Source organism: Pan paniscus, chromosome 1 (assembly GCF_029289425.2).
Source record: "Pan paniscus chromosome 1, NHGRI_mPanPan1-v2.0_pri, whole genome shotgun sequence".
NCBI lineage: Eukaryota > Metazoa > Chordata > Mammalia > Primates > Hominidae > Pan > Pan paniscus.
The window spans coordinates 114,291,844-114,303,974 of NC_073249.2; positions in this window are offsets into that span (position 1 = coordinate 114,291,844).

Consider the following 12,131-nt stretch of genomic DNA (forward strand, 5'->3'; position numbering starts at 1 on the left):
ATTCCATTTCTATATATGCACCCAAGAGAAATGAAATCATAAAGTCACACAGAATTGAACAAATATTCCTAACAGCTTAATTCAAAATAGCCCAAACTGGGAAAAAGTCCAAATGTCTATGGACAAGAGAAAGGTTAAACAAATTGCGGTACAACCAGACAATGCAATATCAGCAATAAAAAAGCTGGGCGCAGTGGCTCACACCTGTAATCCCAGCACTTAGGGAGGCCGAGGTGGGTGGATCACCTGAGGTCAGAAGTTCGAGACCAGCCTGGCCAACATGGTGAAACCCCGTCTCTATTAAAGAAATACAAAAATTAGCCGGGTGTGATGGCGGATGCCTGTAATCTCAGCTACTCGGGAGGCTGAGGCATGAGAATCGCTTGAACCCAGGAGGCGGAGGTTGCAGTGAGCTGAGATCGCGCCACTGCACTCCAGCCTGGGCGACAGAGCGAGACTCCATCTCACACACAAAAAGGTAAACTACTGATCTTTCCAACAATAGGGAGGGGTCTCAACAACATTAAGCTAAGTGAAAGTCAGACACAGAGCTCATAGTGTATGATTCCATTGATATGAAACTCCAGAAAATACAAAAACATAATCTATAGTAGAAGAAAGCAGTCCAGCGGTTGCCTAGAACTCAGGTGTGTGGGATGGGGTGAGTAGAGGGACACAGGGTAGTCTGGGATGACAGCACAAGGTAATTTTTGAGGACATGGAAATGTTCTGTATCTTGATCACGGTAGTGGAGTGTGACTGTGTCAAAATATGTATCTAAATATCCACTTAAAGTGGGTGCATTTTATTGCATGTAAACTGTACTTCAACAAAGTTGAATTTTTTAAAAAGTAAGAAGGCATAGCTTTCCACCGAGCTTCAATTTGAACAAACAATATCTGCAGCTTTTGTGCCTTCCCATGTGTACACCCACAGGACCCTGGGCCTTCCTGCGTGGAGACTTTCCCGGGTGCCACAGGGCCCGGCATTGAGAGGAATCCAAAGTTGACACCATTAGCCCGGATGGATTGCGGGCCGCGAAGCCGGCGGAGGAGGCGCGAGTTTAGTCACAGCTGCAGGCCTCCGCGGTTGCAATCCTGCCGCGAGGGGTTGCTGCGCACCCAGAGGCCAGAGGTCCAGACGACAGACTCCAGACACGTCCTTCGCACCTGCTCCCGGAGGACCCCGAACGCCGCGCCCACTCGGCGGAAGCCGCCGCATCTCGAACCTGCGTTAATCGGGGTCGGTGGGACCGACACGATGGACGCGGGCCACCGCGGGCCACCAGGCCCTGGGAGCGAGAGAGGAGCCCGGTGGGCGAGAGCAGCTTAAGGCGTGCGCCCGTCGCTGGGGTTGGGAAGGAGAAGCCTCCGCCGGGCGAGAAGACTTGCGAGAAGACCCCTTCCAGCCCAACCAGGGTTAGGGACGGGTGACCGGCAAGGGCCCGTCGAGTTTGGCTGATCCGCGCTGGGGCTCAGCCCTCTGCCTTCCGCCATGGAGTCGCCCGGGGAGTCAGGAGCAGTGGCGCTGCCTCTCGCCTTCCTCCCAGCCCCAGGGCTGGCCCCTCACTCGGGACCGACCCGGTGCTCGGAATCGCCCACGAGCCTCCTAGGCCCCACCGCACCCCTCTGTCGCCCACAGAGGCGCATTTTGTGGACACCGCCCATGACAGGGAGCTCGCTCTCTTGGAGACGCTCGCTCTCTGGGAGACGCAGCCCGCCCCCGCAAATCTCCTGCGGACTCCAAGGCTCCGGGAGGGACTCGCCCAGGCCCTCCCTATCCCGCCGCCCGGGCCGGATGGTCCTTGATCGATGCCGCTCAGCTAATCAGAGGGAAGGAGAGGAGGGGACGCTCGCAGCGACTTTGTTTGTTTGTTTTTGAGACGGAGTCTCGGTCTGTCGCCCAGGGTGGAGTGCATTGGCGCGATTTTGACTCACTGCAACCTCCGCCTCCCAGGTTCAAGCAGTTCTCCTGCCTCAGCCTCCCGAGTAGCTGGGGTTACAGGCGCCCGCCACCACGCCCGGCTCGCAGCTGCCTCCTTCTGAGTAAAGCAGGAGGAAGGGTCCCTGGGAGTAACTGTCCAGCCTGGGGCGGGGCGAGTGTGCGGGGCTTGGGGGCTAGGGGTTGTGGGGAGTGTTGGGCGGAAGCTGGCCTGGGAGAGCTGCAGTCCGCACTCCTCACCCCGGAGAAAAAGCTCCCTCCCGAAATCTTGCACACACACTCTCAGTCTCCCGTACCCAACACGTTCGCGCACACACCCCTGCACCCTACCCGGAACCCACTGTACCTCCCTCTCACACATCTTCGAAATGACTAGTATCTACAATTGCAACCAATGTTTTTCTATTATTAACTTAGTTAAAAGATTTTTCCGGAGGGATTATTGATGTCGGCTTACCAGCAGCTTAATCTTTTAACAATCAGTAACTAAAAGCAAACAACGGGCCGGACGCGGTGGCTCACGCCTGTAATCTCAGCACTCTGGGAGGCCGAGGAGGGCGGATAACGAGGTCAGGAGATCGAGACCATCCTGGCTAACACGGTGAAACCCCGTCTCTACTAAAAATAGAAAAAAATTAGCCGGGCGTGGTGGCGGGCGCCTGTAGTCCCAGCTACTCGGGAGGCTGAGGCAGGAGAATGGCGTGTACCCTGGAGGCGGAGCTTGCAGTGAGTCGAGATCGCGCCACTGCACTCCAGCCTGGGCGACAGAGCGAGACTCAGTCTCAAAAATAAATAAATAAAAGCAAACAACGTTTGCAGTCTCATTGACTGGTCGCCTGCTGCCCAGCTAGTGCGTGTGCGCGGCGGCGGAGAGCCAGAAGAGACGTCCCCAGGTGGGAGCGACGGAGAGAACCTGGGCCCTTCAGCCTTGAAGGCTGTCCCAGGTATCACTCCCAGGAGAAAAAGTCAACGCTCCAGTCCTCTTGGCTATCATGTTTCCTGCCCAGTACTTGGCGAGAGCTTACGAGTGGAATGGAACTCGGCAGCCGCTCATGCTGCTCCTGGTTTTTGGACCATCGTCTTTGGGAACTCTGGGAGTCCCAGAGCTGCCCCGACTGGTCCCGTGAGTCTATGCGAGTCACCTTTTCAGCATCTGCCTTTCGACCCTCGCTGAAAAACCCATCAGAGGACATGCTCCTCACTCGCGCTCCCCACTATGGCCTAGGCTCTGGCTGGAGCACCAGGCTGGGTCTGGGAATCCACGTGCAGAAAAAGAAGTTAAAGAGAAACTTGATCCTGGGCCAGAGTGAAAGGGAAGACCAAAGGCCCCCAAATCCCTGGAAGCCAAAGGGCAGGAATAACTTATGAGAGCAGATTCCAGCTCACCCCACCTCAGCAGCCCCTCTCTCCTAGGTGGTATGGCCTCCTCTCTTTCTCTCGAATTCCAGGACATGGGTCTTCCAGAATTGCCACAGTCCATCTCCAAACTCCTCTTCCAGACTTTCCTCACAGTTGACCAAGATTCGAATGGTGGCCTCTTAAAAAAAAAAAAAAAAAAAAGTAACCAAAAGGTGCAGTAAGTGTTCAGTGTTTGCTTTTGTGTGAATACAGCCGTAATAGGGACTTGAGTAGAGGGGTTACAGGCCGTGGAGAAGGCAGCATGTTGGGATTCTGGGCCTTCAGAGTCCTTCAAACAGCACATAAGCAGGTGCATGGGGCCAGTGCTGCCACCCATTGTAGCCAGATCGTGGGAGAGAAGAAAGCAATCATCCATTAAGGAATGGAGAGCCCAGAGTTGGAAACTACCCTCATCCTCCTCCTTCCCCTCTCTGCACCCTCAGGCAAACACCACTTTTGGCCCAAGGGCTTATTATTTCTTACCTGGATAATTGTCAAAACTTCTATTTTATTGCCCAGGCTTCAGTTTCACCCACCCATCGGGTCTTACAGCTTCATCTCTAAGGTGGCAATCTGCTTCTGCCCTTGTCCTTGAGCCCTTGCGGGGTTCTCCATTGTCTTCAAGATAAAACTCAAAACTGTACAGCAACCAGCTTCTTTCTGAGCTCAGCCTTGGCCAACTTTCAGCCTCATCTCTGCCATCTCTCCTTACCTCTTGTACTCCAGCCATTGCTAACTGCTTACCTGAATTTGCCTCAATTGTTCTTTACAAATGCTTTTCCCTCAGCCTTTGCACTCCTTTCCCTCCAACACACACACACACACACACACACACACACACACACACACACACACACACACACAAGCTTTTTGCCTGGCTGATTCCCACTCAAATTTAAAGACCTTCTCATGGCCAGGCGCAGTAACTCACGCCTGTAATCCCAGAACTTTGGGAGGTCGACGCAGGCGGATCACTTGAGGTCCGGAGTTCGAGATCAGCCTGGCCAACATGGTGAAACCCTGTCTCTACTAAAAATACAAAAATTAGCAGGGCTTGGTGGCACATGCCTGTAATCCCAGCTACTTGGGAGGCTGAGGCAGGAGAATCACTTGAACCCAGGAGGTGGAGGTTGCAGTGAGCCGAGATAGCGCCATTTCACTCCAGCCTAGGTAACAAGAGCAAGACTCCATCTCAAAAAAAAAAAAAAAAAAAAAAAAAAAGACTCCCTTAGGATGCCTTCCTCATGCTGGATTTGGTTTCCTCTACCCCCATTCCTTCCCCAGGGAGGAGACACCTCTGTCACAGCACTTAGTACTCGGTCTATCCCCTGATCTTCACCCCTTACCTAAGCACTAATTTTGAAGTGTTTGGACTCTGGACAGCCAGTCCCCAAGGAGATGACCAGAACACATCTCATGGGTGATGGAGGGATGTGAGTGTTACAGCTGAGCAGACCTGGGCTCAAAGTCTTGTATTCCTTGTCTGTAAATTGAGAATAGTAATGCCTGTCTTATGGAATTAGTGTGAGAATTAAATGAGACAATTCACATTTTAAGAGTCTGCTCCTCAAATGTCATTTACTATGTGCTTTTTCCTGGTCCTGGACTCCCAGCCCATGAGACAGCTATTGAATGCCCTCAGACTTTCTTTCCCCTCTGAGCATCTGCATCTGTAAACTGGTATTAATAACACTTACCTCACAAGTTCCTGTGGGAATTAAATGATTCAAGATATGTGTAATCAGTTTGTTGAATTACAATGACTTGGGTCTCAAGCCGGAAAAACTGTTTTTTGTTTTTTTTTTAAATCACACCTTCACCTTTTTTAAAACTTTTAAGTTCAGAGGTATAAGTGCAGTTTTGTAACACAGGTAAACTTGTGTCATGGGAGTTTGTTGTACAGATTATTTCATCACCCAGATATTAATCCTAGTACCCACTAGTTATTTTTCCTGATCCTCTCCCTCCTCCCACCCCTGACCCTCCCCAAAGCCCCAGTGTGTGTTCTTTCTCTCTGTGTGTCCATGTGATCTCATCATTTAGCTCCCATTTACAAATGAGAACATGTGGCATTTGGTTTTCTGTTCCTGTGTTAGTTTGCTAAGGATAATGGCTTCTAGTTCCATCCATGTCCCTGCAAAGGACATGATCTTGTTCTTTCTTATGGCTGCATAGTATTCATGGTGTATATGTACCATATTTTTTTAATCCAGTCTATCATTGATGGGCATTTAGGTTGATTCCATGCCTTTGCTATTGTAAATAGTCCTGCAATGAACATTCACGTGCATATGTCTTTATGGTAGAATGATTTATATTCCTTTGGGCGTATACCCAGCAATGGGATTGGCAGGTCGAATGGTTTTTCTGTTTTTAGGTCTTTGAGGAATCGCCACACTGCTTTCCACAATGGTTGAACTAATTTACACTCCCACCAACAGTGTGTAAGTATTCCCTTTTCTCCAAAACCTTGCCCCTACCTGTTTTTTGATTTTGTAATAATAGCCATTCTGACTGGTGTGAAAAGGTATATCACTGTGGTTTGATTGGCATTTCTCTAATGATCAGTGAAGTTGAGCTTTTTTTCATATGTTTGTTGGCTGCATGTGTGTCTTCTTTTGAAAAGTGTCTGTTCATGTCATTTGCCCACTTTTAATGTTTTTTTTTCTTGTAAATTTGTTTAAGTTCCTTACAGATGCTGGATATTAGATCTTTGTTGGATGCATAGTTTGCAAAAATGTTCTCTCATTCTGTAGGTTGTCTGTTTACTCCGTTGATAGTTTCTTTTGCTGTGCAGAAGCTGTTTAGTTTATTTACATCTCATTTGTTAATTTTTGCTTTTGTTGCAATTGCTTTTGGTGTCTTCATCATGAAATCTTTCCCATGCCTGTGTTCTGAATGGTATTGCCTAGGTTGTCTTCCAGGGTTCTTATAGTTTTGGGTTTTACATTTGAGTCTTTAATCCATCTTGAGTTGATTTTAGTATAGGTGTAAGGAAGGAGTCCAGTTTCAATATTCTGTATATGGCTAGCCAGTTACCCTAGCACCATTTATTGAATAGGGAATCCTATCCCATTGCTTGTTTTTGTCAGGTTTGTGGAAGATCAGATGGTCGTAGGTGTGTGGTCTTATTTCTAGATTCTCTATTCTGTTCCATTGATCTATGTGTTTGGTTTTGTACCAGTGCCATGTTATTTCAGTTACTGCGGCCCTGTAGTATAGTTTGAAGTCAGGTAGCGTGATGCCTCCAGCTTTGCTCTTTTTGCTTAGGATTGCTTTGGCTATTCCACACCTTCACCTTTAATCCCAACATGTGGACTCATTTCTGTGGTTCTGGATGAAATCTTGGCCAGCTTCTGTGTATTTTTCTGGTTACTTTCAGGTAATAGTCCTGGTCACTTCCATGAATAAGAAGAGGGAAAAAATAATTTGTTAATATTTACCTTACAGTAGTCCTCCTTATCCTCAGGGGATGCATTCCAAGAGCTCCAATGAATGCCTGAAACCAGGGACAGCACTGAACCCTGTATATATAGTACTATGCTTTTTCCTATACATACCGATGATAAATTTCCATTTATAAATTAGACATAGTAAGAGATTAACAACAATAATAAAATAGAACAATATTTTGAGAGAAATATCAATATTTTCAGACCATGGTTGACTACAGGTAACTAAAACCGTAGAAGGTGAAACCACAGATAAAAGGGGACTATTGTAATATATTCATATTAGTGTGAGAAAAAATACTTTTAACTACTACAGTCCTCATTTCTATAACTGGTCATATGGTCATAGCTGGTATTTTTAACTTCATTCTGTACTATTCAGTCCGTATTCCCTTTGCTTTCAGCAAACACTTCATCTAATACAGTCGCTGAATGATAGCTCTGTCACATAACTTACTTGTGTATAATTAACCTAGGCAGATAAATTGCCTTTTAAACCCACAGAGCCCAAAGCTATGGGGCTAGAAAGCAAAAATTTCTCTAGTGGATCACCAGGAGTAACAATGAGAGGAGCAATTTCCACTTCAAATCCTTGATTTTCAGACTCATGAATCCTGACTATGAGAAAAACAGCACTATATACTGGTCACTGATTCAGGGCATCGTGGAAGACATTGCATCAGCCCTGCCCAGTGTTAGCACTCAGGTGGCATTGTGCCTGAGCCTCAGAAAGATCATTCTTTTTAGGCCATTTACTCCAGGGCAATCAGCACATTGTAAGACCTGTGAATTCTATGATCATAAGCCCATTGCCATGTTTTATTTGTTGTAAGATGAGTTCCCTGGTAAGAAGCTATGCTTAGTGGAATACTATAACAATGAAAAAGATATTCTGTAAGTTGGTGTTTTTGTCAGCAGCATGTGGACTGGGAAAAGAAGTCCATATCCAAAGTGAGTGTCTACTAGGAGAAGTGTTGCCTCTCTTGTGATGAAAGTGTTCCAATGTAATCAACCTGCCACCAAGTGGTGGCTGTTCAGTCTGAGGAATACTACCTTCTTCAGGTTTCAGTGTTGGTCTCTGCCCTTGGCAGATTGGACACTCAGCAGCGGCTATAGACAGATCCAATTTGATGAGTGGAAGCCCATGTTGCTGCGCCATGCATATCTTCTACCCTCGCCACCATGTACACTTTGATCATGAGCCACTGGCCAAAGACAGGGATGACTGGAGGAAATGACTGGGGAAAGAATGCGGCATCTTAGTGGTCTGATTATTAAAATCCTCCTCTACTGAAGTTGCACTTTGGCGAGCATTCATGTAATACATGAATATTTTCACACTTTGTGTCAGCTCATGACAGTTCATTTGCATAGTTCTTCTCCAGACTTCTTTATCATCAGTTTTCCAAATGTGTTCCCTCCAATACCCTAAGTATCAATACCCTGAAAGTCAAACTTTTAGCCAGCCGTGGCACACACACACAATTTGTGGCTGCATCTGGGGTTGGCCTGGGTGTTTTGGTTTCTGTTGGTCAGAAGGGCCAGGAGTTGCTATAGATGTGAAGTGGGGGAGAATTTGTGGGTGAAGTGGAGGAGCGTGTGTGTGTGTGTGTGTGTGTGTGTGTGTGTGTGTATCTGTACCTCTGACTATCTCTCCTTTGTACTGCTCAGAATTCTGCAGAATGGTGGGATTTTCCTTTACCACTATCATTTAGGGTCTTCTATGAGTGGGGCAGCAGTGCTGCAATTATCTTCCATATGGTTGATAAACCACTGAGGAAGGAGATTGAAGGTGTAGTGCTGGCCCTACCAGTTGAAAGTAAACTGCTTCAGTGATCTTTCCTAACAGACATAAAGAATAGGCTAGGCGCGGTGGCTTATGCCTATAATCCCAGCACTTTGGGAGGCCAAGTGGGGTGGATCACCTGAGGTCAGGAGTTCGAGACCAGCCTGGCCAACATGGTGAAACCCCTGTCTCTACTAAAAATACAAAAATTAGCCAGACATGGTGGTGGGCCCCTGTAATCCCAGCTACCCAGGAGGCTGAGGCAGGAGAATCACTGGAACCCGGGAGGCAGAGTCTGCAGTGAGCCGAGATTGTGCCACTGCACTCCAGCATGGGTGACAGGGCAAGACTCTGTCTCAAAAAAATAAAAATAAAAATAAATAAACATTTCTTTACTCAATAATAGGCCATTAGTTGCATACCAGGTACCAAAACCATCTTTGCTCCAGTAAAGAAACCACATCCGGGCTGGGTGCAGTGGCTCACATCTGTAATCCCAGTACTTTGGAAGGCTGAGGCAGGCAGATTACTTGAGCCCAAGAGTTCGAGACCAGCCTGGACAACATGGCAAAACCCCATCTCTACAAGAAATACAAAAATTAGCCAGGCATGGTGGTGCACACATGTAGTCTCAGCTACTCAGGAGGCTGAGGTGGGAGGATAACCTGAGCCTGGGGAGGTTGAGGCTGCAGTGAGCCATGATGCCACTACTGCACTCTAGTCTGAGTGACAGAGTGAGACCCTGCCTCAAAAAAAAAAAAGGAAAAAGAAATCACATCTGGAATAGAGGCTGAAATTGGAGCCACCCTGATTAAGTTTGTGATAATCTACTGTCATTCTCCAAGATCCATCTGTATTCTGCAAGTTGAAAGAAGATATGGTAGAAATCACTACTACTACATCTTTCAAGTTCTTATGGTGACAGTAATCTCTGGAACAAAATTGCTTTGGGCTTACTATTTTGATAGGTACAGGCCATTCTAGAGGCTTCCACCTGGCATTTTCCACCACAGTAGCTCTCATTGCATGAGTCAGTGGAATTTCCAATATGAGATGGAAAATAGGAGTGACTCTTCTCACTGTCATCCCTAATGATTCACCATTAAAATGTTACTTCCTGATCCCAAGACTCTGGGCCCCACTGATTTAGTGGTATTGGGTTCTAAGAGAAGAATGTCTCCACCATGGTGCACAACAGTGACTTCTATTACACTGAAGTCAAGACTGGCCATTTTGGTTTTCAGAAATTTCGCCTCTGGCGCTACAGGAAATAAAGGTTTCTTTCTTTTTTTTTTATGGTTTTTTTTTTGTTGTTTGTTGTTTGTTTTTTGTTTTTTTTTTATTCTGGGACGGAATTTTGCTCTTGTTGCCCAAGCTGGAATGCAATGGCGGGATCTCGGCACACTGCAACTTCCGCCTCCCAGGTTCAAGTGTTTCTCCTGCCTCAGCCTCTCGAGTAGCTGGGAATACAGCTATGTGCCACCACGCTCAGCTAATTTTGTATTTTTAGTAGAGATGGGGTTTCTCCATGTAGGTCAGGCTGGTCTCGAACTTCTGACCTCAGGTGATCCGCCCACCTTGGTCTCCGAAAATGCTGGGATTACAAGCATGAGCCACCGCGCCCAGCCTTATGATGACTTTTAAACTTTTATTTATGTATTTATTTACAGACAGAGTCTTACTCTGTCACCCAGGCTGGAGTGCAGTGGTGCGATCTCAGCTCACCTCAGCTTCCTGGGTTCAAGCGATTCTCCTTCCTCACTCAGCCTCCCAAGTAGCTGGGATTACAAGCATGTGCCATGATGCCCAGTTAATTTTTGTGTTTTTGGTAGAGACGGGGGTTTCACCATGTTGGCCAGGCTGGTCTCGAGCTACTGACCTCAGGGGATTCTCCCGTCTTGGCCCCCCAAAGTACTGGGATTACAGGCTTGAGCCACCGCACCCAGCAGAATGAGGGTTTCTTTTAAGGCAATAATAGAAGCATCCTGCTCCTGTAATCAAACCTTGAGCTTGGCATTTAAAGTCCTGAGCTCATCATTTTCTTCCTCCACATGTTTGAGTACACTTAGAAGCAATCAACGAACACTCCTTTGCTCTCTGTTTCCATTAAAATGTTCAGTGGGGGCAAGTACTTGGCCAGCCAAAGACTTGCCTTGTATTACAGGTGACTACAGGTGATAATTCATGTACCTCTCTTGCCACTGCATGCCATGATTTACCAGTGTCACCTATACCAATGGTAATAGGATCATTAATGCCTTTCAATCTAACCAGATCAGTTCGAAATTTTTATCCCTAATGTTCTATTCCTCTGGAGCCATTTCCAGTACCTACTTGATGTTTATGATTGATACTAATGTTATTGGTCAGGGTTCCATCAGGGAAGGAGAAACACTAAGAGTGTTGTGTAATAAGAGATTTATTATGGGAGGGTGGCTTTACAGAATTGCTGGAGAAACTGGGAGAGTAAAGGTTTGAATGAAGAAGTTGGAGGACCAGAGAAAAGCCACTAATCAAACTTTCTGGACTCAGGAATGCCAGCTGCTGGAGCAGGATCCTAGAGAGGAGAAGTTTATGAAAGTCTATTGCCTCTGTATCTGGGGTTGGTCTGGGCTTTTCAGTTTTTGTTGGTCGGAAGGGCCAGGAGTTGCCAAGTAAGGCTAAATGTGGAGTGGGTGAGAATAAGTATAACCTGGAACCTGCTGACACTTCTAACCTATGACAGCCTTCAGAAAGTAATTGTGGCAGCTGCTTCGCTTCTCTGCCTTACAAATCATTCACAAATTAATCTTTTGGCCAACTCTAAACCAGAAACACGCAGGGGATGGGATTCTGGGAAATGTAGCTCCAGCTTACCCAAACTGACACAATACAAAACTACCACATGCCATTTACTTAGCTGCTTGATATTGAATGAATTATTTAATGTCCATGAGTCTCTCTAAGTCTCTTTCCGTCTCAGAGTCTGGGCATTATCTTGTGTGAGAGGATACTTTCCTGGATTTCTGGAAGATGCCCTATTGCTGGGGATCCCCTGTTTACAAATCCCTTGATGTGGGTGATGTCTCCTTCCACTGGCCACTTATGACTCCCTCTCAGACTCCTGGCTTCGGTAATCCCTCCCTAGCTGGGTTCACCTCTCTCTTCCAGGCAGCCCTCTTGGGCAGTCCACTTTTGGCCTGTGGAAAACATGCAAACATCGCGCGCTCTGCTGAGCTCTTGGGGGCAGCTCACTCTCAAGGTGGTCCTCTGGACTCTCTCCAGAGCAACCAGCCAGCCATAGGCACTCGCCTTCAGATTATTTTCAGGTCTGAATTCCTGGGTCCCATACACTCCAATGGATTCAAGTCAAGCTCTTGGAGTTCTTCTCTGGAACCCCCTCTGAAGTGGCTTACAGTAAGAAAGAATCACACCATTGGCCAGGGTGGAAGAAAGTGACAACTCTCTCCAGTCAGATCTTCACTAACGCCTGCCTTTCAACCTTAGTTCTTAGCCCTTTCTCATGCAGTCTGGAGGTGGGTAACAGCTATTCATCACCCCTTTTGCAAGTCTAG